Genomic DNA, 25,371 nt, shown 5'->3' on the forward strand with positions numbered 1-25,371 from the left:
ATCAGAATGAACAGTGCCTCAAGTATGTCGACAAAATCAAGCATTTAGATATTAATAAGGATCGTACATTATATTTGTCAAACATGACTGGCGTTTAGCCGATATATGTAATTAAAAGTCATACATTTTCCTGCGACTCCCTCATGTCAGCATCTGTCTGGACTTGACAGGCTGTAGCCAATATGCATAGGCTATCACCTACACTATTTAATTGCCAATTTTGGTTAATGGCATTGGTGCCCTAGCAGATGACCTTGTTGCCCTGGCAGATTGGGCACCTCTTGAAGGAAAAATGTCTTAGCCCCTAAAATCAGTACATTTCCAGGCCCGGGAGTACCTATATAGTCACTCCCATCTATTTGTAGCTATTTGTCTTTGAGTAAGGCTCCAGCCTGCATCACATCCGGCTGTGATTTGGAGTCCCATAGGGCGGCACACAATTGGCCCAGCGTCATCCGGGTTTGGCCGGGGTAGGCCGTCATTGTAAATAAGAATTTGTTCTTAACTGACTTGCCTAGTCAAATAAAAAAAATATTAAACAAATATATGCATGGTATGGATATGATCCATAGAAGACTGTATCCGCTCTCACAGTCTCATGTCAGAATTAGACATTCATTAATGTTTCTCAAACATCAAATTTCGAAGTTGTTCCAAACATCAAATGTCAAATTGTTCAAGGTTAAGTTTAGGCATTAAATCAGAATTTTAAAGGTTAGGGTTAAGTTCAGGCATTAACTCAAAATTCTTAAAGTTAGACATTAACTCCGAATGGTTAAGGTAAGGGTTAAGGTTAGAGATAGGCTTAAAACAAAAATATCAACTACTTTTCATTGCTGGATTTGAATTTGGAATCAGAGGCAGATGCTTACATCCATCCACAATGTCCTAGCAAAACCGAAACTGAGTTGAAGATAACAGCGCTCACTGTTGCCCCTAGTGACAGTTTCCATGTCATCTCCCGACGTCCTTACACATGGATGGATATCGAATACTGACTTGTATCACGGGCGACCTGGCTGAGAAGACTGCACGTAGTCACTCAGGTGAAAAACAGCCCTCCCACCTCTAATAACACCGTGTTATTAATTTCAGCTCCACTGCACTATTCAAGCGAATCGTTTCTTTAAACGAGTGTAATGCCGGGATCAGGCTGTGCTTTTCTAAACCTCCTCCTCTCGCCTCAGAGAGTTAGCAACTGTAGCCAATTAGCATGAGTGCCGAGTATTAGCTCCCTCTTCCATTTACATCCCTTCTCTCATTAACTGTTCTCACTCTCTCTGCCCCTCTCCCTATCTTTTTCTCTCTCCCTCTCTTTCTTGTTAAAAGCCTTTCTGTAACATGGTGGCTCATAATAGCTGCTCATCTCTGTGAAATGGCTTAGCTTTATCCTATTTCACTGTTCTCAATGGTAGAATAGGAAAATACTCAACCCTATCGCTTTATCTTTTCTTATAAACACATACATGCACACACATGACCACCACACACACAGACACACACTCACACACGTGTGTGCACGCACGCACGCACGCACACACACACACACACACACACACGCACGCACGCACACACACACACACACACACACACACACACACACACACACACACACACACACACACACACACACACACACACACACACACACACACACACAATCACACTATCCCTCCATCTGTTGTAAAGCAGCTTTTGTGGTTTTGGTGAGAGGGCTCCCTGAGCGAGTGCTGGTGTTAATCTATGGAGGTGCCAGCCAGGCAAGGCCATGCTCACTGCCCAGAGAACATGTTTTACTGACAGATAAAGAGATGAACAGAGGAGATTGAGGAGGTTGAGAAAGGAGAAAAAGGAGACAGAGACAGTCAGAAGGGAAGAGAGAAAGGGGTTTGTGTAGCCAGACACAGACAGACACAGAGCTGGAGAGTGAAGGTGAAAGAAAGTCAGAGAAGGAGCTGGGGACGAGAAGAAGGAGAGAGAGAAAGGGTGGAAGATAAAGGGAGAGGAGAGGTAATCTGACATTAATAGTTTAAACCTTGGATGTAAATATGCGTGAGGGGATTAATATTGAATGCCAGACGTCGTCTTTGACGCTTTATTTCCATGACACCAGACGTGTGTGTGTGTGTGTGTGTGTGTGTGTGTGTGTGTGTGTGTGTGTGTGTGTGTGTGTGTGTGTGTGTGTGTGTGTGTGTGTGTGTGTGTGTGTGTGTGTGTGTGTGTGTGTGTGTGTCAGACATCCAGACTGCTGTTTCCTGCAGGAAAAGGTTAATTACATCTCCACTGGCCAACTGGATGTGCCATGCATAATTACACAGGCTAATGAGAAGGGGTGTGTGTTTGTTTGCGTGCATGTGTGTGTGTGTGTGTGTGTGTGTGTGTGTGTGTGTGTGTGTGTGTGTGTGTGTGTGTGTGTGTGTGTGTGTGTGTGTGTGTGTGTGTGTGTGTGTGTGTGTGTGTGTGTGTGTAAAGGCCATTATGCAGTAAATGAATATCTAGGTGCTGAAACTCTCAATGCTCCAGTTGCAATGAAGTCTCAATGCACACACAATCACATTCACTACTTCCATATTAAACAGGTGACAGGTGACAAGTGTCCCAACGCCACCAGTGGCATTTATAAACCGTTTCAAGAAGCTAGGCATATGTCGCACGTCACTACTTCATAGGAGAGGCATTTGAAAGTTATAATTTTTTTATCAAAATGCGTTCTGGAACATATAAACTTTCATGTGCCTTAATAACAAAAACGGCATGCAATTGATAAATACGGATACAATCGTTAAATTAGGATCCTAGTTGGCTTAGCCACGGAAAAAGACCGGGTTGGCGGAGATAATGGATAGGCTGGACATGCTGAGAGATGAGATCAGATTGATCTGCCATGTAGCATGCTTCTGTCTGTAACATGAGCTGCTTCGTATGTGAATCCTGGCTACCACGGCTTTTTTGAAAGATATAATGTTGGACTGCTCTCAACAACATTGCTGCCCTGAATTTTAGCAGGCGCTATAGACAAAGATCAGTGGGAAAAAGTTTAGATGGACTACTACTACGGACAGTGTGAACCAGAGTGACTTGACACAACGCGGGCCAAACAAGCTGTAACTACAAACAAAACGGCGTTAAAGGGGTAGCAGTCTGCCATGAAGCGATCATCCATGTATACGGGAAAGAGACTTGCTAAAATTTCAGATATTATACGTTTCTAATTTAGCTAGAAAGTCATTCTCATTGCAAGTTAAAGCATAATGTTAGGTGGCTAGCGAACGTTAGCTTGTTGGCTCGCTAGCTAACGTTACGTGTGTAGTAATATTATTAGTATATCAGAAATCCATTTGCATTGCTAGTTATAGGCCAATGTTAGCTAGCTAGCTAACATTGAACATAGTTGATTAGCTTTAGCTACCTGCAGATTCACGCATGGTGGCTAACTATGACAATCAGTTTGTATTGCTATTACTGTATGAGTTGGGAATTATGGTTCATTGTGGAGTTACAAGTTTATCGACTTTCAAATATAATTACTTTCCCATTGTTCCTCAACTGCAGTGTATGATATACCATTTTCTACCTTTGAGTCTCTACTTTTATCCAATGTAAAGAAATATATATATAATTTTGTTACTTAATACCTACTGTAATCGAGGCAGTGAGTCACATTTACAGACCCATGCGTATCTTTAATTTACATGTGTGTGCCCGTCCCCTTGGTGGAGGAGATTGTAAATAACATTTGTTTTAACCTTTGACCTCTACCTATACTGTCCAGTGAAACTGCTGATTGGACAGCTGCTTCGGGTGGAGGAGAGACGGACCACAGCGTGAATAATTGGAAAGGATCTGGACATAGAAAGAAGAATGCCATCATTACATACTGTTCCATCTCCCCATCTAAAAGGCACAATCTGTAATTCAATTTGGCAGAACTTTGTAAGTGTACTGGCCTACATGGAGTAACATTTTTTTAAAAGAAATTACAGACCACAGTTTTAAGTTAAATTGAGTAAAAATCAGTGGTACTGAATGTGTTTGGTGAAGATATCCTGCCTTCATTCCCAAGGACTGAGGTACACAGGAAGGGGTTTCAAACGCTTTTCAACTATGACCAAAACAGAGTCTCTGAGAAGATGAAGAGGAGGGTGAAGTCCCCCGAGACTTCCTTCACACCTCCGTCTCCTGATCCCTCTGTTTCTCCTCCATCTCCACTTGTTCCTCCCTTTTCTTATTTTTATTCTTCGTCCGTCTCCGGCAGAAGCCGTGCAGACCACAGAAACAGGCAAAGGTGAACTGGGGCATGGTTTGATTGAGACACATGTAATACCTGCAGAGAGAGAGAGAGAGAGAGAGAGACAGAGACCCAGAGAGGTGGTGTTAAGTACACTGAACAAAAATATAAATGCAACATGCAAAAATTTCAATGATTCATACAAGGAAATCAGTCAATTGAAATAAATAAATCAGGCCCAAATCTATGGATTTCACATGACTAGGAATACAAATATACATCTGCCGGTCACAGATACCTTAAAAAAAAGCTAGGGGCGTGAAACAGAAAACCAGTCAGTATCTGGTGTGACCTCCATTTTCTCATGCGGCGTAATTAATCTTCTTTGCAGAGTTGATCCGGCTGTTGATTGTGGCCTGTAGAATGTTGTCCCACTCTTCTTCAATGGCTGTGCAAAGTTGCTGGATATTGGCGGGAACTGGAACACGCTGTCGTACACGTTGATCCAGAGCATCCCAAACATGCTCAATGGGTGACATGTCTGGTGAGTATGCAGGCCGTGGAAGAACTGGTTCATTTTCAGCTTCCAGGAACTGTGTACAGATCCTTGCGACATGGGGCTGTGCATTATCATGCTGAAACATGTGATGGCGGCGGATGAATGGCACGACACCAATCACGGTATATCTGTGCATTCAAATTGCTATCGAGAAAATGCAATTGTGTTTGTTTTCCATGGCTTATTACTGCCCATATCATACTGTAACCGCACCGCCACCATGGGGCACTCAGTTCACAACGTTGACATCAGAAAACCGCTCACCCACACAACACCATACACGCTGTCTGCCACAGTTTTATCAGCTGTCCGGGTGACTGGTTTCAGACAATCCCGCAAGTGAATAAGCCGGATGTGGAGGTCCTGTGCAAGCCTGGTTACGCGTTGTCTGCAGTTGTGAGGCCGGTTGCACGTACTGCCAAATTCTCTAGAACGGCGTTGGAAGCGGCTTAAGGTAGAGAAATTAACATAACATTCTCTGGCAACATTGCATGCTCCCTCAAAACTTGAGACATCTGTGGCATTATGTTGTGTGACAAAACTGCACATTTTAGAGTGCCCTTTTATTGTCCCCAGCACAAGGTGCACCTGTGTAGTGATCATGCTGTTTAATCAGCTCCTTGATATGCCACACCTATCAGGTGGACTGGATTAGCTTGGCAAAGGAAAAATGCTCACTAACAGGGATGTAAACAAATTTGTGCACAAAATTAGAGAGAAATTAGCTTTTTGTGCGTATGGAACATTTCTGGGATCTTTAATTTCAGCTCATGGAGCATGGGACCAACACATTACATGTTGCGTTTATATTTTTGTTCAGTATAGAATCAGATTTTCATGTCAGTAAATATTGCTGCACTTATCCAGTAGGCAAACTTCTTATCCCGTAGGCAAACTTCTAATCCAGAAGGCAAAAACACTCCAGAGATTTTCAAACATTAAAGATCAAATTAATTTTTGTTTAGAACATTTGAGGATAATAGATTCCTGATCTGTTGTGTGGGAAACTCTGAAAGTTACTGAGTGGCAATCCATAGGTCAGCCCATAACTCTGCCAACATGCGCACACATGCAAACACGCACGCACACACACACACAATGCGGTAAGGAATACATTGACAGTTTATTGATCTCTGTGACTCAAGCAGGAGGAAAGCCAATTTTTCAACCCGCTCTGAATACCAGATATTCCCCCTACAGCATTACAGGAAAAATGATTATCAGGAGTTAAGCCAGAAATAATGAATTATGACAGATTACTTCCCATCTGACTGAGACCTAAAGAACGAGCACTGAAAAAACAAGTGATATGCAGCACTAAACACTGGTTTCTTGATTGACATCTTCAGTCTTTCTATTATTTGACAACCTCTTTGTAGACCGTGTAGCCCATGGATATGTCATGGGGAATAATTTCGCACATCTTTGTGGTCATTTTAACTGTCAGAATTCTCTTACTCTCACACATGGATTGACAGTCACAGTTGCAGTAGGGTTTTTGTTGGGATAGAGAAAGTACCACGTTAACAGTTCTTCCTCCCTGCCATTAGCCAATCGCATGTTGCTTTGAGATTACGAGCCAGGTGGTAAAACTGAGAGCTTCATTAGATACCAGAGTCAGCACGAACAAGCGTCAACTAGCGTGTGTGTGGGGTGTATGTGTGTTTTGTGTGTGTGTGTCCTAAGGAAGTGTTCATCTCATACAAGGGCAGTTATCTCTGACCCAGAGCCAGGGCTGCCTACAGGCACACTGTGTGTGCGTGTGTTGACTTTCGCAGTTTAGTTGCAACCTCTCCTTCCTCAAGCCCTGACAACCTCACCCCATTCCTCTCCTCCTCTCCCCTTCTCCCCCTTCGTTAGCAGATGTTCCACTTCGTACCCGATGGCTTTAGTCCCTGCAGTGTGAATGTGTGTGTTTGTGTGTGTGACATAGCAGAGGTTCCACTCTGTACCCAATGGCTTTGGACCCTATGTGACAGTAGAAAAAATCACATAGGAATAGAAAGCCATAGAAAACAGCAGCGAGTTAGTTAAAGAGACACCCACCTCCCCAACCCCCATTTGGACTGTGTGTGTGTACTTGTGAGCATCCTATCCTCTTAACCTTAGCGTTTCTGTCTATATAAATGTTGTGTGTAGCGTTCTCACTCTCTCCAACTTTAAAACGTTCAGCTTGTCTGACAGCTTCGTCACCACAGCAGGAAGTTACAATAATACTGGAACAACACTCTATCGCCAGCCAGGTCACCCATGATATGAGTCAGTATTCGACATCCACCCATGTCTGAGGATGTCGGAAGATGACGTAGAAACCGGCCACTAGGGGCAAAAGTGAGTGCAGTTACCTTTCGGTTTTGCTAGGGCATTGTGGACAGGGATGGGGGATGGGCGTAAGAATCTGCCTCTGATTCCAAAGGTTGCCCGTTTTAATCAAGATAGAAAGTTGTTTTTGAGATTTTCGTTTTAAGCCTATCCCAAACCTTAACCCTTACCATAACCATTCAGAGTTAATGTCTCACTTTAAGATGTTGGAGTTAATGCCTAAACTGAACCTTAAACACTTTGAAATTTGACTTTTGCAACAACTTTGAAATGTAGCATTTGATGACATGGATGAAGGTCTAATTCTGACGTGAGACTGTGAGAGCTGGTACAGCTAGATGTTATCACATCCACCACTTTCTTTATTTCTGTCCTATCGTCCATGCCCTTCAACACTTTGTCTCAATCAGTAGCTTTACTGCTGTAACTAATGCTCCATCTTTATTCTAACATTTGTACATGAAGCCCTCTGCTACGGCCACTCTTTCATCTTCAACTCTATCTAAGATCTGACATCATGATATAATCCTGCAAATACATTATGCCTATCTCTTCTACATTCTCCATCTCTCATGCTCACTCTCTCCTCTCCTCCCACCCTTCTTCTCTTATGAACTTGCCGATGTATCCATCTGTCCTCTCCTGCATTCTATCCTTTTATCTTCTCACTATTTGCGTCATCGTCTTTTCCTTCTATCTTGTTTAGAGGGAAGTAATTATTGGAGCTATGTTACAGGCTAGGCAGAAGATGAGAAAACCCTGTCCATTATTAACAGGTTGAATATGGATCAGTCAATGATCAGAGGCGTAGGAAAGGTAATACCACACACATACGCATGCAGGCATACATGCAAGCACACACACACACACACACACACACACACACACACACACACACACACACACACACACACACACACACACACACACACACACACACACACACACACACACACACACACACACATACAAGGAGGCCTTCTGTGATCCCAAAGAACAAGGAGTTGTTTTGTAGTTTGGGAGAAAATCTTCTTTTTAGAGCTCCTAGAGTTTCAGGATAGAGTCGAGGGGAAAGAGGAGGGATAGAGAAAGGGAAAGAGGGAGTAGAGGGGAGAGAGTAGGGATAGAGAGAGGGATAGAGAGCGAAGTGGACAGGGACGGATTTACGAATGGGCACGTAAGGCCCCTGACCTCTACCTCCTAACCCAAATCCGGCTCTGGTATAGGGGAGAGAGGAGGGAGAGAGGGACGGGAGGAACAATGACCTGAAATATCATTACCTAAAACTGAAAGCGGTTAAGAGAGAGGGACTGAGAAAGAGGAGGGATGAAGCAGGCAATGGGAGAGGGAAATGGGGTGTGACAAACAGATAGTAAAAGTAGAGTGAGAGAGACAGAGTGACTGAGAGAGGAAGACAGGGCATAGTAAAACTTTAATCATCGAATGTTTTTGTGGTGTGAACAGGTCGAATTGCATATACACTTTTGTGACCGACTGGTTCCAACCGGTCTTATGTAGCAAAATTTGAAATTGTGTTTTTTACAATGGAGAAAAGTAGAGACTCTGAGCTACAAAATGATATATCATACACTACAGTTGAGTAACAATGGGAAAGTAATTTTGCATTAAAAGTTGATAAACTTGTAAACTCACTTTTGAGAAAATGGCCTTTGAATGTTTTGGTACTACTACTGGAGAGCCCTTCTTTGTCTACACCCATTCAACATCGTTCACACCCTCTTAAGCTTTAGCCCCACCCATCTCTTTACGGGTTGAACCGAGTGTTCTGTACTAAGAACAACAGTCAAGCACCCAAGATAACTTTCTAGCTACTTGCAGACATCTATATGAGAGAGAACAGCTCACTGAACATTACTTGCCCTAGCAGAGCTGGTTAGGTTTTATGTTATCCAGAGCGTTGGTGACTGCAACTGTGCTTCGTAAATTCAGAGCATTTCATGTTCAGAGCACACACACGACACTCTGGTCGATGAGTTTTTATATATATTTTTTTAATTGAACCTTTATTTAACTAGGCAAGTCAGTTAAGAACAAATTCTTATTTACAATGACTGCCTACTGGGGAACAATGCATTAAGTGCATTGTTCAGGGGCAGAAAGACAGATTTTTACCTTATCAGCTTGGGGATTCGATCCAGCAACCTTTCGGTTACTGGCCCAACGCACTAACCAGTAGGCTACCTGCTACCTGAGTAGGGTTGATCCGAACGTTCTGACCTCACAACGGCAACCAAGCACCCAAGCTAACTGGCTAACATTGGCTGGCTTGCTAGCTACTTCCAGACACATAATGAGAGAACACCCCACTCTGACCATTTTACTTGCCCTAGCAGAGCTGGTTAGGCTGATTTCATGTTATCCCGAGCGTTGGTGACTGTAACTGTGCTGCTAGCAACAATTTAATTACGCTTTTTTGCCGACGTTTACTGGCACCGGCCATATTGAATGGATGTTGAGCGTTCATAAATTCATCAGTTATTCTGCGCTCTCGCACACTAAGATGAGTCTTTTGTTAAGACATGTAGCTAGCAAGCTAGCTAGCTGGGTAAACAATTAACCATTATCCCTACTCATGATGTTACTACCCAGCATGAATCTGCAGGTAGCTAACCAACCAAGTTGAATGTTAGCTGGCTAACATTAGGCTATAACTAGTCAAGCAAACGCGTCAGAGATACGAAGAATGAGATCATAAATTATTTCAAAACTTGGTCCTCCAGAAAGTGGAGAGCATACACGTAACATTAGCTATCGAGCCAGCCAGCTAACGTTAGCTTGCTAATGGTACACTTTAACTTGACATTAGGTTTGTGCAGTTTTACTACGCAATATGTTTTTTTAAAAAGCAGTGTTAGACAGGATTACCTAGACATACTGACCAGCTAAAATAGACAGAAGCGTGCTATATGGCAGACCAATCAAAACTCATCTCTCAGCATATCTAGCCCACTCATTATCTTAGCCAATCATGGCTAGCGGGAAGGCTGCTTCCTTTTTCTGTGGCTAAACCAACTAGGCTCGAAATTTAACAATTGTATTTCTATTTATAGATGGCATACAAGTTTGTTATTAAGGCACATGAAAGTTCACATTTTTGAGAAGGCATTTCTGCCCAAAAAGTACGTTGAAACGGTACGTTCAAACCCGTGACTTATGCCAAGTTTTCTGAAACGGGTCACAATTATCTGTTTGTGTGTGTGCATTCACGTGCATGTGTATGTGTGCTGATAAGCAAAGGCCTTGAATTTGAGTGACAGAATCCTTAAACTGATCCCTATTGTCAACAGCAAGGCAAGTTTAACAGAATACGGAAAGCGTATTAGCTTATTATACATTATTTATACACACGGACACAGATATAATCCAGACTCTGCTGCCTTTGTTAGGCAAACTGGCTGTCTGAGTCCACACGCATGACAGTAGTGATAAGACTGAGAAATGTGTGTGAGTGTCTGTGTGTGCATGTTTGTGCAGATTTTATTTCCAGAACCCGTTGTGACATTCTAAAATGGATTGATTACATTGGTACAGCCTGCGTCAATGCCCCTTCTAAATAAAACAAATCAAACAAAAAAAGAAACGGAGGCTCTCCAGACAGGTCGAACGTCTCCGCCCCCCCTTCCCTTCATCCCTCCCTTGGTTAAAAAATGGATTACTTTCCTGCGAAAGGAGGAGAGAAGCGAGCAGTGCCCTGGCTGCAGTGATAACAGGGCTGTGAGTGATGAGACCTCTAGATAAGACACATAACGATCTTTGCCCCCGGAGAAAGAGGAGGCAGGTGAAGAAAGGGGGAGAAGGGAGAAGAAAGGGAGAAAGGAAATTGAAGTGAGGGGCAGACAAGGGGGTGGGGGGAGCAAGGGGTGTTATGAGTCATCCCCCAGAGTCCCTAAATAACTCCGGTGGCACGTTGGGATCAAATGTGACGTCCTGTCTTCCAGACATATTCCAACCAGCTTCATCACTTCAGAGAAGTCCGAGATTACTGCAGTCTCCTGTACCCTCCACATACACAAACATGTACACACACACACACACACACACACACACACACACACATTGGACCATTCCCTTGTTGAAGCCCCTCCTTACATATAGACAATACTGTCCCTGTGTTCTCCGGCCTAAGCCATTCACATCCAACCATGCACCATTGGTTATGTCATATCGGCTGTATCATAGAGTATGGGCTATACCTTAATCAATTCTAAGTTCAAATGAATGTATGGCCATTCGTCTAATAATGATATGAGTTAGGACACGTAATACTCTGAACAGAACAGTTAGCCTCAAAACTACAACAGAATTTCAAAGACAGAAAATTAGGGGAAATCACTTTGTGAGTCACTGACGGTCTATGAGTCACTGATGGCACTGGTGTACCACACATCCCCGCAGCCCCGGAATGGTGTGTAGAATTGCAGGAAATTATATAAAAAAATGCAAAATGTGTAGAATAGCACAAGATTACCAAGAAAACTGCAAAGTTTTCTCTCTGCCTCATGGAAAATGTGTAAAATAGCATGAGATTAACTATAAAACTTCACATATTAATCTGTGCCCCATTGCAATAAAATACATGCAGAATTACAGGAAATTATCTTTAAAACAGCAGAAATGTGCTTTAAAACAACCAAACTTTGGTACGCCACTGACTGCCGGTCTACGTTTGCGATAGAAGCAAGAACACTGAGACAAGGGAAGATAGGAGGGAGAAGGAGAGATAGAGATAGACGGGAAGTCGGGAGAGTGAAAAGAAAGGATAGATTGGGAGGTAGCGGAGGGCAAGATAGGGGAAGGAAATGGGAGAGGTAGGAAGAGGGGAAGGGGAGCAGAGGAGAGTGAGACATACAGAGAGAATGTGAAGGTAGCTATTTCATTGCTTTCCCTGCTCGCTGCCTCAGCCACTCAATGCATTACAAGACACCACAGACTTAGCTAAGATTATCATTCACCCATTGCATGATGTCTTCTGCACACTAAATCTACAATCAGATTCACACTCAAAATCATAAATTCCATATGCATCAGTCAATATCAGACAATACCCATATAACAGACCACACCAGATACTCTACCTCTCCACCTTCTCCTCTACCTCTCCGTATCTCATGCTGTATTCACCCTCTTCTCCATGTCTTTCCACAGGAAATGATAAAGGAAGTCTTGTGACTGTCTGAGAGTTCGCATTCCCATTCCTGTAAAAACCTATGTTCCTTTTGTTAAGACTACTCAAGAAAACATAAAAGAGTTGCCGTTTCTGATATCTACTGCCCTAAACCCCTTCCTTCTGTATGCACCTGTTTTTGCTCTCTCTCTTTCCCTCTTCTCCCGCCCCCTCTCTTCTCACACACAGTGCTCTCTGTGTATTAGCCCCAGGTAAGCCAACAGCCCCCTCCTCCCCTCCACCTGGTCAGATAAAGCAGAGGGCCAGGAACAGGAAAACAGTTTCAGTTGTTCAAACACAAAGACAGAAAAAAAGAGAGAAGGCGATCTAGAGGGAAAGGGAGGAATAGCTAAAGAGGGAGCAACGTAGAGAGGCGGTATAGAGTGAGATATAGAGAGAAGGGGGAAATGTATTATAGCACAGGATGAGGTATTTCAGGTGTGTGTGTGTAAATGTATGTTTGTGTGAGAGTGTATGTGTAGATTGGGGGCACAGGGTTGCTTGGGTGATGGGGGAGAGAGGGGGGTTGTCAGGTAATACTGTGTGTCCGAGTCTCTCTCACGGCTCACTGTCTCTCAGCTCTGCTAACAAAGACCCCATTCACACAACCACACAGGGGCTTTCTCTCTCTACTGGACACACATGCACGCACACGTGCACACACACACACCTCCTTCCTGCGCTCGGAGTCCATTTAACTGCCCCCTATATACACCATAGACTGGCTCAACTCCTCCTTCCTTTGGGTAGAGGATAGAAACACAGAGAACAAGAGCTGTTCTACCCTCAATTACAGAGGATTAAGCACACACTATCAAAGAATATTACAAGTGGCCCGACTGCAGCTGTAAGCTCTGTTTCACCTTGATCCTGTCCCTTACAATTGATAGCTGATAGACTACTCAATAACGTGCTGAATATAGGCTGATACCAGTAATGACTGGGGCACTTTGAGTCAACCCAACCCTTTGTCCGTCACCCAGCTCAACTCACAGACACCAGCCGCAGAGGAAAGGGCAAGAAGGAAAGAGAGGAATGTGTAAAAAGAGCAGAAAGAGAGAGAACGAGTGTCAGAGCTAAGTATGGGCTGGAGGGATTACTTCAGTCTGGGAAGAGAGAGAAAGAAAGAAAGAGATAAAGGTCACAGTGATCTCAAAAAGCGAGGGGAGAGAGGGAGGAGGGGAGAGAGGAGTCGGGGAAAATAAAATGACTATTGAATGAGGAATTGATGTCAGCTCAGCATAGATCTCTTTAAGCAGGCACGAAAAGAGAGAATAAGAGAGCAGCAGAGCTAGACCGAGGGAGGGAGAGAAAGAGAGAGGGCAGCCTGCCCCAGATAGCTCTCTGTAAGCTGCTCACAATGTAGACGTGGCAATGGGCCACACAGAACGAGAGAAGAGAGGACAGGAGATGGACAGAACCAGAAGAAAGAGGGATAAAAAGGCTGGCTAGAGAAAGGATTAGTGATCAAAGGATGTCGACGTGTAGCCCCGACCCCTTACACACTCACTCACTCACACAAACACACACACACACACACACACACACACACACACACACACACACACACACACACACACACACACACACACACACACACACACACACACACACACACACACACACACACACACACACACACCTGCTCTGTACCCCAAATGAGGACTTTGGAGAGAACATTTTGAGAAAGACAGAGAGGTAGAGAGGGATGATGAAATAGCCAGCTAAGGAGGGCAGCCAGGTTGTTCAAGATTGATGTTGAAATTGGACGTCTGTCCATGTCCTGAGGACGTCGGGAAATGCCTTCAAAACCAGCCACTAGGGGCAACAGTGAGCACTATTACCATCAAGTAGACTTGGGTTTTGCTAGGGCCTTGTGAACGTGGATGGTGGATGGACGTAATCCCATGACTCTGGATCAGAAGGTTGTGTATTAAATCCCGGGGGGGAGTGGGTTAACCCTATCCTGAACATTAACCATTACCTTAACTATTCGTAATGTGTGCCTAAACTTAACCCTTTACTTCGAAATGTGACGTTTGGAGAAATGGAACGATACAGAGCAGCAGGAGCAACAAAAACACTTCAAAATGTGATGTTTGCAGAACGTGGATGAATGTCTAATTCTGCAATGAGACTGTGAGAGCTTGTTGAAGGAGGGAGGGAGGAACACGCTTGAGGAGGAGGAGAGAACTTTAAAAAGCTCACTGCTAATCAGGGCATCCTCCCTCTCAATCTCTCACAGCAACCCTTTCCACGCAATCACACACCTACTTTCATACACACATGAATGCACACACGTACAGGCGCAAACACACACACGCACACACACACACACACACGCACACACACACACACACACACACACACACACACACACACACACACACACACACACACACACACACACACACACACACACACACACACACAGCATTGACCTACACTGGCTCACTCTGCTTTTTGGTATTCCGTAGCCCTCCCACTGGCTGACCTGATTAGCTGATGACAGCTCATTAATCTTGCTGCACATGCAGAGGAACTGGAAGCTACCTCAATTTTCATCCCAATGGGTGTGTGTGTGTGTGTGTGTGTGTGTGTGTGTGTGTGTGTGTGTGTGTGTGTGTGTGTGTGTGTGTGTGCGTGCGTGTATTTCATCTTGCTAAACCAGCTTTATCTGTCCCAATACTGCCCTTGCAGCATATCACACATTCTCTCACCTAGGCATAGATAGAGGAAGGGAGGAGGCGGAGGAGGAGAAGGAGGAGGGGAGAGGAGATGGAGGAGGAGGGAAGACAATCAACTGATTAATGTTTTGTTGACTCAGAGTGTTATTTAGCAATCATTTAATTGGCAGAACTGAAATTATTTCTCTGTGTGTAAGATGATGCAAAATCATTACTGATCAGATGGTGAGTAGAGCTATGCAATGCCAGAGATGTTTTTCCTCTCTTCCTCTATCCCTCGCTTTCTTCCTACAACTCTCCCTCTCTCTCCACCTCCTCCACCTCCCCCCTTTCCTCCCTCCCTCTACCTGGCTCAGTGCTAGAGAGAGGGAGCGTGTGAACGAATGGATTTTCCTATGTCCCTCGTTCTCTCCCTCTCTGCTTGCTCCCTGGCTGCAGTAAAAGAGAGAGAGAAGGGGGAAGCGTGTGAATGAATGAGTTTTGGCTTGACTTCACTCACACTTGCTTTGAAGAACACTCACTGGCCTTTACAGTTGAGACTTCACTCTCCCTCCACCTCTGTTTTTATCCTTTTTTCTCTCTTCACTAGACATTTTCTCTTTCATCCTCTTCCTGTTTTCCCACTTCACTCTCATTCCTCCTGTTCTTCCTTTTCCTCGCTCCTTCTGTTTCACTACACTATCATTTCTTTGCCGTTATCCCATTTAGTTGTAACTGGATCTGGCCTTCACTGCTTCTCCTAATCTCTTCCTCTCTTCCTATACCTTTACCCCCCCCACACACACAACACACACACACACACACACACACACACACACACACACACACACACACACACACACACACACACACACACACACACACACACACACACACACACACACACACACACACACACACACACACACACACACACACACTACAGGATTTGTGTGATGTCGAATCTGCCAACTCACAATGATTTTACAACCACATCTGTGGTTGACTCAGACGGTAAAACCCCTGTTCTAATCCTCATCTCAGATCTCATTGGGATTTTAGCTGGACTATAGTAGCAGGCTCCTAATAAGCTCCTGAAAACACCAGGAAATTTGAATCAGGAACTTGAAATTTGTTGAAATTGTGCAGCAGCTGAGCTGAAATGTGTGTGTTTGTGTGTCACGTGTGCGTGTGTGTGGGTTTGTTTTTGTGTTCATGCGTATGTGTGTGTCTGTGTGTGTGTGTGTGTTCCAGGGCTACAAGTGCTATGAGAGTAGTTTGGGCAACTAGCTCTCACAGTCTCACGTCAGAATTAGACGTTCATCCATCTTTCTCAAACATCAAATTTCGAAGTTGTTGCAAACGTCAAATTTCAAAGTGTTAAAGGTTAAGTTTAGGAATTAACTCTGAATTTTTAAGGTTAGGATTAAGTTTAGGCATTAACTCTGAATTTTTAATGTTAGGATTAAGTTTAGGCATTAACTCCAAAATCTTAAGGTTAGGCATTAACACTGAATGGTTAAGGTGAGGGTTAAGGTTTGGGATAGGCTTAAAACAAAAATCTCAAAACAACTTTCTATCGCTGTATTCAAACTTGCAACCTTTGGTACCAGATGCAGATGCTTACGCCCATCCATCATCCCCGTCCACAACGCCTCAGCAAACCCGAAACCTACTGAAGGTAACAGCGCTCACTGTTGCCCCTTGTGGCCGGTTTCAACCTCATCTCCCAACGTCTTCAGACATGGATGGACATTGAATACTTACTTGTATCACGGGTGACCTGGCTGAGTTTGAGCACGAGCTCTCTGCTCAGTCCTGATTTAGAATTAGGTCTATTCTTGTTCACCCCTGGGAAATACTTAAATCTGCCATGGAATGTGGTGTGTGCATGTGTGTGTGTGTGTGTGTGTGTGTGTGTGTGTGTGTGTGTGTGTGTGTGTGTGTGTGTGTGTGTGTGTGTGTGTGTGTGTGTGTGTGTGTGTGTGTGTGTGTGTGTGTGTCTACATGCTTAATGTGAATTAGCAGGGAGTGAAGCTAAAGCCATGGTCAGTAATTCATAAGCAGAGCGCGTGTAGTCCCAGTCAGTCTCACCTTGTGGCGCCACACACACACACACACACACACACACACACACACACACACACACACACACACACACACACACACACACACACACACACACACACACACACACACACACACACACACACACACACAAACACACGTCAACCACAGTCATACCTCGTATTCCACATACCATTCCATGGGGACTAAAGTGAAGTGCCACAATTATCGCCTTTTGATACACCATTAATGATAATACACACAGAAACAGAAAAAAAGCGCAGACACACAAAACACACAGACACACACACAAAAACACAAAACCACACACAAAACACACATACTGCCCTCAGGTGACACCAAACACAGAAGAGTATACGATATGGGTAAGGATTGGTGCGTACTCACCTCAGGCTTCCCTGTGCTCCGTGGTAACTGCTGCAGAATGGATTGGTTCCCCCGTACACACACACACTAACACTGCTGTTTGTGAAGACAATGAGACTGGGCAAGTGAGGGAGCGGTAGGAGAAGAGAGAGGGAGTGAGGTGTGACGAGGGGGCAGGAAAGCAAAGGAGTGTGAGAGAGGGAGAGAGACAGAGAGAGAAAAATAGAGAAAGAAGAATGGTAAGAAAAAGAGGGAAAGGGAGAGAAAGAGAAGTAGAGATATGTAGAAGGGAGGAACTGAAAGACCAATCAATGTAAGAATCAGGAAGTGTAGAGGTCTGTGTAGTGGAGATATGGTGTTCTCAGAGTCTATAAGGAGAGATGGAGGAGAGATGGGAGAGAGACAGGGAGAGAAGGGGGCAGAGAGGGGAAAAAATGGGTGCTAGAAAATAAATAATTCTGAAAAGAAAAGAGTCCCAGACGAAGCCAAGGTTCTTTTGTGTCTGTGTATGAGTGTGAGTATGAGTGTGTGTATGTGTGAGAGTAAGAGTATGTGTGTGTAGGGCGCTGTACCCTAACAGAGATGGACCAGAATGCGGTTGGGGTCGGAGGGCTGACTTGTCTGTGTGTTTGTCCGTCCGTTCTCTCCTCAGTCTTGTGCATTCTTCTCAGTCTCGGTGTTGTATGAGCAGGGACCGATGAGCAGGGACCGATGTCTTACTCTGTCTATCCACAGCACTGGTTAGACCTGAGGTGAAAACAGTATTTTCCTTGCTTTCTTCCCTCACACCACTCTGGGAAATGCTTCTTTCTAGTAGACTCCACACTATTATGTTTTATCTCTCACACTCACGTTCATTCTCTAATTTTTCTGTCCAAGCACGTCCAGTTCACACCGGCATTGTCTTGTGTTGTACACCCACTCCCAAACCCCCTAGGGATGTCAGAGAGTTTTTGTATGGTTTTTTTCTTTTTCTTTTTGAGTGGCAGCCTACAGGTACAGTATGTGTGGAAAAAACAAATGGAAAATAATGATATGAACAGAATATGAAATTATCGCCCTCAAAGAGAAAGGCTCTTTGAGTGTTTGCATAGAGGGGAATTAATTAGAATGAAAAGAAAGAGAGAGCATCTCTCTCTCTCTCCTCCGCTGGAGTCCTGAGAATACTCCACAATTAGCCAGAGTCCCAAGCACAGCCTGCAGACAAGGCTGGGGTGGGAGAGAGGGAAGGAGGGAAAAGAGAGAGAGAAAGAGAGGGAGAGAAATTAAACTGAAATGAAAAACACCGAAGGGACATAAAGGAGCTGAAGTTATTAGGAAAATGATTGAAGTTTTTTTTAACCATACCCTTTAGGCGAACTGGCTGTCCAGAGCTCAATTCTTGTCTTCTCTCTTCCTCTATTGGTCTTTTTCTTTTCTCCTCCACTCCTCCTTCTGTCCGTGGGGCTGGCGATAATCCATCAGGGAAACGGGAAAGTCTGGAGTGTTTTGAATGGACAGAGTTCACCCTTCCTCTCTTTCTCCTCTCTCTGTCCTCTCCTCTACCTTTTCCAGCTTGTTCGACGATCATTTTCTTCACCACGGAGGTGACACAGAGCGTGTGGGTTAGAAGGACGTGGGGGCTGGAGAGAAAGAAAGAGCGATAGAGAGATAGATGGATGATGGGATGGAGTGAGAAGGAATGAGACAGAGGTGGAGGTAGTAATGACAATGGGAGAAGGGAGAGGGATGGAGGCAGGTGGAAGGGATGAGGAGCAGTGGTCTGTTTGCGTGTGGAGGGAGGGTTTCCTTTCCCACACACACCTCCACTACCCCGTCACTGAAGCAGAAGAGGAGAAAGAGAAAGGAGGGATGGATGGAGTGGTCAGCCGACTGCCTTGTTCCTTCTCTGTCTGCTCTCCTCCCTCTCTCCGCTCTCGTTCCTCTATCCGCTCTTCTCCCTCTCTCTGCTGGCTCTGCCCTCATACTCACTGAATACTCCCTCCTTTTCTGAGACACCCACCCCCGCCACCACACACACACAGTTCATTACCATTCACTGGTTCTCACTGTGACACGCTTGGCTAACCCACTCACAAAGACTGGGCTGAGCAAGGAGTAGAATCCTAATACAGGGAGGAGGGAGGGAGGGAGTTAGGGAGAGGTCAAAGGGATAGATAGAAAATAAGTGAGTGAGGGAAGGAGTGGTGAGTGAGGGAGGGAAAGGGAGGTACTGAAGTAGGGAGAGGAAAATAAAAAGAAAGAGGGAGAGGAGAGAGAGAGTGAGTGAAAGAAGGATGGAGGAGTATGAGGAGGGGGTATATCAGACTAGCAGGCGTCCTCTACAGTCTGCTTATGTCAGTGAATAGACTGTCCTTCTTGGCTGGTTTGCATTGTTCTCTCTGTGTGTGTGTGTGTGTGTGTGTGTGTGTGTGTGTGTGTGTGTGTGTGTGTGTGTGTGTGTGTGTGTGTGTGTGTGTGTGTGTGTGTGTGTGTGTGTGTGTGTGTGTGTGTGTGTGTGTGTGTGTGTGTGTGTGTGTGTGTGTGTGTGTGCTGCCAGTCACTCTCTACTAAGCAGGACTCAAGGGATCACTAGAAAATCATTATTTTTGCCTAAATATTCATATTTATAATCTAATTTATCTCAAGAGAACCCAAGACCAATAGGTTTGGTGTTGTCTCACATTTACCTCACTAACACTTTCTGATTCAATTCCTATTGATTCCAGGTTTAACAGGGTATTATAACATCATTGCTTTCTATACACACTGACACTGATATCATTACATTTCCTCTGAATCACAAAGAATCTGTCGGTGTTCTTGATAATAATAACGATTCTCTATTGTTTGTCATCATCTCTGTGGTTATGAAAAACAAATTGTGTGCGTGTGTTTATGGAAACTGCCTTTCTTAAATGTCAGGTAGAGCACGGCCGTCACCATCCCTCCCCCACACCTCTGGAGAATCATGGGTAATATTGTTTACAGATCATGGTGAGTGGCTGCTGAGAAGCCAGTGCCCTTTTCCACTGCTATGATTGACAAGAGTGAGGGGGTTCTAGGAACAAATGTTGGGGGTGATTTGTGTGAGTAGGTGCATGTGTGTGTGTCTTTCCTCCAAAGAGTTGTGTACTCAGAGATTATAAATGCAATAAACCTATCAAAAAGAGAATGGTCCTGTGTTTCTGTCACACTGTCACCATTCTGTCCCCAGTAGGATGTCCTCATAGTGATACAGTGTAAGTGAGACTGTCTCGTTTCTTCAATAGGGTAACAGTCAGTGAGTTTCCCCTGAAATTTCGTAGGAAGCCACAGACTTTTTCACAATCTATGTGTGTGTGTGTGAGTGTATGTGTATGTGTGTGTGTATGAGTGTATGTGTGTGTGTGAGAGTGTGTGTGTGTGTGTGTGTGTGTGTGTGTGTGTGTGTGTGTGTGTGTGTGTGTGTGTGTGTGTGTGTGTGTGTGTGTGTGTGTGTGTGTATCACAGGGCTTTGTCTGGCCCCTCTGGGGCTGAGGGCTCGACTCCACATGACCATGTCCATCAGAGCCATTCGTCACGCCTAAGGTGTGTGTGTGTGTGTGTGTGTGTGTGTGTGTGTGTGTGTGTGTGTGTGTGTGTGTCATGGCCAAGCAATGTTGGACCCCCAGACACAGAGAATGAGTTAGCCTCCACCCTGGTTGCCATGGCAGCGGCTAGCTTTATTAGAGTCCCACTTTGAATACCACACACACACAAACACGCACAAATACCAGCCAGGTCACACCAGATCCACTGCAGTATTAGACGTTTGTCCAGGTTTCCAGGATGACGAGAGATGCCTTCAATACCGTCCACTAGGGGCATTGCGAGCACCTAATACAATCTAGTAGGCTCGTGGCTTGCTATGGCTGCGGCTCCGAGGATCGCAGGTCCAATCCCAGTGCTAGGCACTTGTTTTACATGTTTTCTTTTTTAACCATTTCCCAAACCTTAAAGGTTAGGAAGTATGAGTTTTTACTCACCAAAGTAACAACACAGACTTAGTAACTTAGTTGAAGTCACGAACTATAACTACAAACATAGTTATTTTTTTGGATTATTACATATGTATTTATTTATTTCCGAATATCTATTAAACTACCAACAATGCACTATTTCTCAACATCATATGGAGAATCTACTCTGTGCTCCCAAGTTCGTATGCTAGATCGGTAGCTAGCTCAAGCTGGATAATGGCGACGAACTTGATGGCTGCTGTTTTACGGGATCCTAACCAACTGAGCTATTTTGTTTGTTTTTCGCATTGTTTGTAACTGATTTTGTACATAATGTTTCTGCTACCGTCTCTAATAACTGAAAAGAGCTTCTGGATATCAGAACAGGCGATTTCTCACCTCGGACTGGACGAAGATTTTTTCTTTAATGAGTTCGACGCAAGGAATATACTGCTTCCCCGAGACCAGGCCCAAATCCCCATAATTCGCGTTAAGAAAAGACGGAAATACAAAGGGCAGAGATCGGGGTGCCTTGTGAGAATTCGTCAGCAAGTGGGTAACCCGCCTCTACCTACCATCCATTCTATTGGCCAACGTGCAATCACTGGAAAACAAACTGGATGATCTCCGTTTGAGATTATCCTAACTACGGGACATTAAAAACTGTAATATCTATTGTTTAACCTAGTCATGGCTGAACGACAACACAGATAATATAGAGCTGGCTGGGTTTTCCATGCATCGGCAGGAAAGAACAGTTACGTCTGGTAAGACGAGGGGTGGGGGTGTGTGTCTATTTGTAAATAACAGCTGGTGCGCAATGTCTAATTTTAAATAAGTCTTGAGGTATTGCTCACCTGAGGTAGAGTACCCCATGATAAGACGTGGACCACACTATCTACCAAGAGAGTTTTCATCTATATTATTCGTAGCTATCTATTTACCACCACAAACCGATGTTGGCACTAAGACTGCACTCAACGAGCTATATAAGGTCATAAGCAAACAAGAAAAATGATCATCCAAAAGCGGAGCTCCTAGTACAGGCAAGCTTAAATCCGTTTTACCTAATTTCTATCAGCATGTCACGTGCAAACAGAGGAAAAAAACTCTAGACCACATTTACTCCACACACAGAGACACATACAAACCTCTCCCTCGCCCACCATTTGGCAAATCTGACAATAATTCTATCCTCCTGATTCCTGCTTACAAGCAAAAACTAAAACAGGAAGTATCAGTGACTCACTCAATACAGAAGTGGTCAGATGACGTGGATGCTATGCTACAGACTGGAATATGTTCCGGGACTCATCCAATGGCATTGAAGAGTATAGTCAGACCCAAATCCCCATCAAAATGGCGCCGGAAGAAATGGCAGAAGTTTTACGGGCGCCCAACCAATTGTGCTATTATGTGGGGTTTTTTCGCGTTATTTGTAACTTATTTTGTACATAATGTTTCTGCTACCGTATCTTACGGCAAAAAAAAGCATCTGGATATCAGGACAGCGATCACTCACCTCGGATTAGACAAAGATTTTTTCTTCAACAAGCAAGACGCACAGGACATGTGCAGTATCGAAGAGCCCTCACTGCTGCTCGATCATCCTATTTTTCCAACTTAATTGAGGAAAATAAGAACAATCCGAAATTTCTTTTTGATACTGTCGCAAAGCTAACTAAAAAGCAGCCTTCGCAAATGGAGGATGGCTTTCGCTTCAGCAGTAATACATTTATGAACTTCTTTGAGGAAAAGATCATGATCATTAGAAAGCAAATTACAGACTCCTCTTTAAATCTGGGTATTCCTCCAAAGCTCCATTGTCCTGAGTCTACACAACTCTGCCAGGACCTAGGATCAAGGGAGATACTAAAGTGTTTTAGTACTATATCTCTTGACACAATGATGAAAATAATCATGGCCTCCAAACCCTCAAGCTGCATACTGGACCCTATTCCAACTAAACTACTGAAAGAGCTGCTTCCTGTGCTTGGCCCTCCTATGTTGAACATAATAAACGGCTCTCTATCCACCGGATGTGTACCAAGCTCACTAAAAGTGGCAGTAATAAAGCCTCTCTTGAAAAAGGCGAATCTTGATCCAGAAATTATAAAAAAACTTTCGGCCTATATCGAATCTTCCATTCCTCTCAAAACATTTTGAAAAAGCTGTTGCACAGCAACTCACTGCCTTCCTGAAGACAAACAATGTATACGAAACGCTTCAGTCTGGTTTTAGACCCCATCATAGCACTGAGACTGCACTTGTGAAGGTGGTAAATGACCTTTTAATGACGTCAGACCGAGGCTCTGCATCTGTCCTCGTGCTCCTAGATCTTAGTGCCGCTTTTGATACCATCGATCACCACATTCTTTTGGAGAGATTGGAAACCCAAATTGGTCTACATGGACAAGTTCTGGCCTGGTTTAGATCTTATCTGTCGGAAAGATATCAGTTTGTCTCTGTGAATGGTTTGTCCTCTGACAAATCAATTGTAAATTTCGGTGTTCCTCAAGGTTCGGTTTTAGGACCACTATTGTTTTCACTATATATTTTACCTCTTGGGGATGTCATTCGAAAACATAATGTTAAATTTCACTGCTATGCGGACGACACACAGCTGTACATTTCAATGAAACATGGTGAAGCCCCAAAATTGCCCTCGCTAGAAGCCTGTGTTTCAGACATAAAGAAGTGGATGGCTGCAAACTTTCTACTTTTAAACTCGGACAAAACAGAGATGCTTGTTCTAGGTCCCAAGAAACAAAGAGATCTTCTGTTGAATCTGACAATTAATCTGGATGGTTGTACAGTCGTCTCAAATAAAACTGTGAAGGACCTCGGCGTTACTCTGGACCCTGATCTCTCTTTTGAAGAACATATCAAGACTGTTTCAAGGACAGCTTTTTTCCATCTACGTAACATTGCAAAAATCAGAAACTTTCTGTCCAAAAATGACGCAGAAAAATGAATCCATGCTTTTGTTACTTCTAGGCTGGACTACTGCAATGCTCTACTTTCCGGCTACCCGGATAAAGCACTAAACAAACTTCAGTTAGTGCTAAATACAGCTGCTAGAATCCTGACTAGAACCAAAAAATTTGATCATATTACTCCAGTGCTAGCCTCCCTACACTGGCTTCCTGTTAAGGCAAGGGCTGATTTCAAGGTTTTAATGCTAACCTACAAAGCATTACATTGGCTTGCTCCTACCTATCTTTCCGATTTGGTCCTGCCGTACATACCTACACGTACGCTACGGTCACAAGACGCAGGCCTCCTAATTGTCCCTAGAATTTCTAAGCAAACGGCTGGAGGTAGGGCTTTCTCCTATAGAGCTCCATTTTTATGGAATGGTCTGCCTACCAATGTGAGAGACGCAGACTCAGTCTCAACCTTTAAGTCTTTACTGAAGACTTATCTCTTCAGTAGGTCCTATGATTAAGTATAGTCTTGCCCAGGAGTGTGAAGGTGAACGGAAAGGCTGGAGCAATGAACCGCCCTTGCTGTCTCTGCCTTGCCGGTTCCCCTCTTTCCACTGGGATTCTCTGCCTCTAACCCTTTTACAGGGGCTGAGTCACTGGCTTACTGGTGTTCTTCCATGCCGTCCATAGGAGGGGTGCGTCACTTGAGTGGGTTGAGTCACTGACGTGGTCTTCCTGTCTGGGTTGGCGCCCCCCCTTGGGATGTGCCATGGCGGAGATCGTTGTGGGCTATACTCGGCCTTGTCTTAGGACGGTAAGTTGGTGGTTGAAGACATCCCTCTAGTGGTGTGGGGGCTGTGCTTTGGCAAAGTGGGTGGGGTTATATCCTGCCTGTTTGGCCCTGTCCGGAGGTATCATCGGATGGGGCCACAGTGTCTTCTGATCCCTCCTGTCTCAGCCTCCAGTATTTATGCTGCAGTAGTTTATGTGTCGGGGGGCTAGGGTCAGTCTGTTACATCTGGAGTATTTCTCTTGTCTTATCCGGTGTCCTGTGTGAATTTAAATATGCTC

The 25,371-nt window shown here is 44.3% G+C and overlaps 1 long non-coding RNA gene across 1 annotated transcript; it reads right to left on the reverse strand.

The window, feature by feature from the left end:
• Positions 1 to 2,367: 2,367 nt before the first annotated feature.
• On the reverse strand, positions 2,368 to 19,479 carry LOC123729667 (uncharacterized). The gene is made up of 3 exons (XR_006761333.1): positions 18,762 to 19,479; positions 17,436 to 18,623; positions 2,368 to 4,324 (listed from the first exon to the last, which is right to left on the reverse strand). It is a non-coding gene; the product is annotated as an uncharacterized lncRNA (long non-coding RNA).
• Between the last annotated feature and the right edge of the window lie 5,892 nt (positions 19,480 to 25,371).

The sequence above is a fragment of the Salmo salar genome, chromosome ssa22 (assembly GCF_905237065.1).
Source record: "Salmo salar chromosome ssa22, Ssal_v3.1, whole genome shotgun sequence".
Classification (NCBI taxonomy): Eukaryota; Metazoa; Chordata; class Actinopteri; order Salmoniformes; family Salmonidae; genus Salmo; species Salmo salar.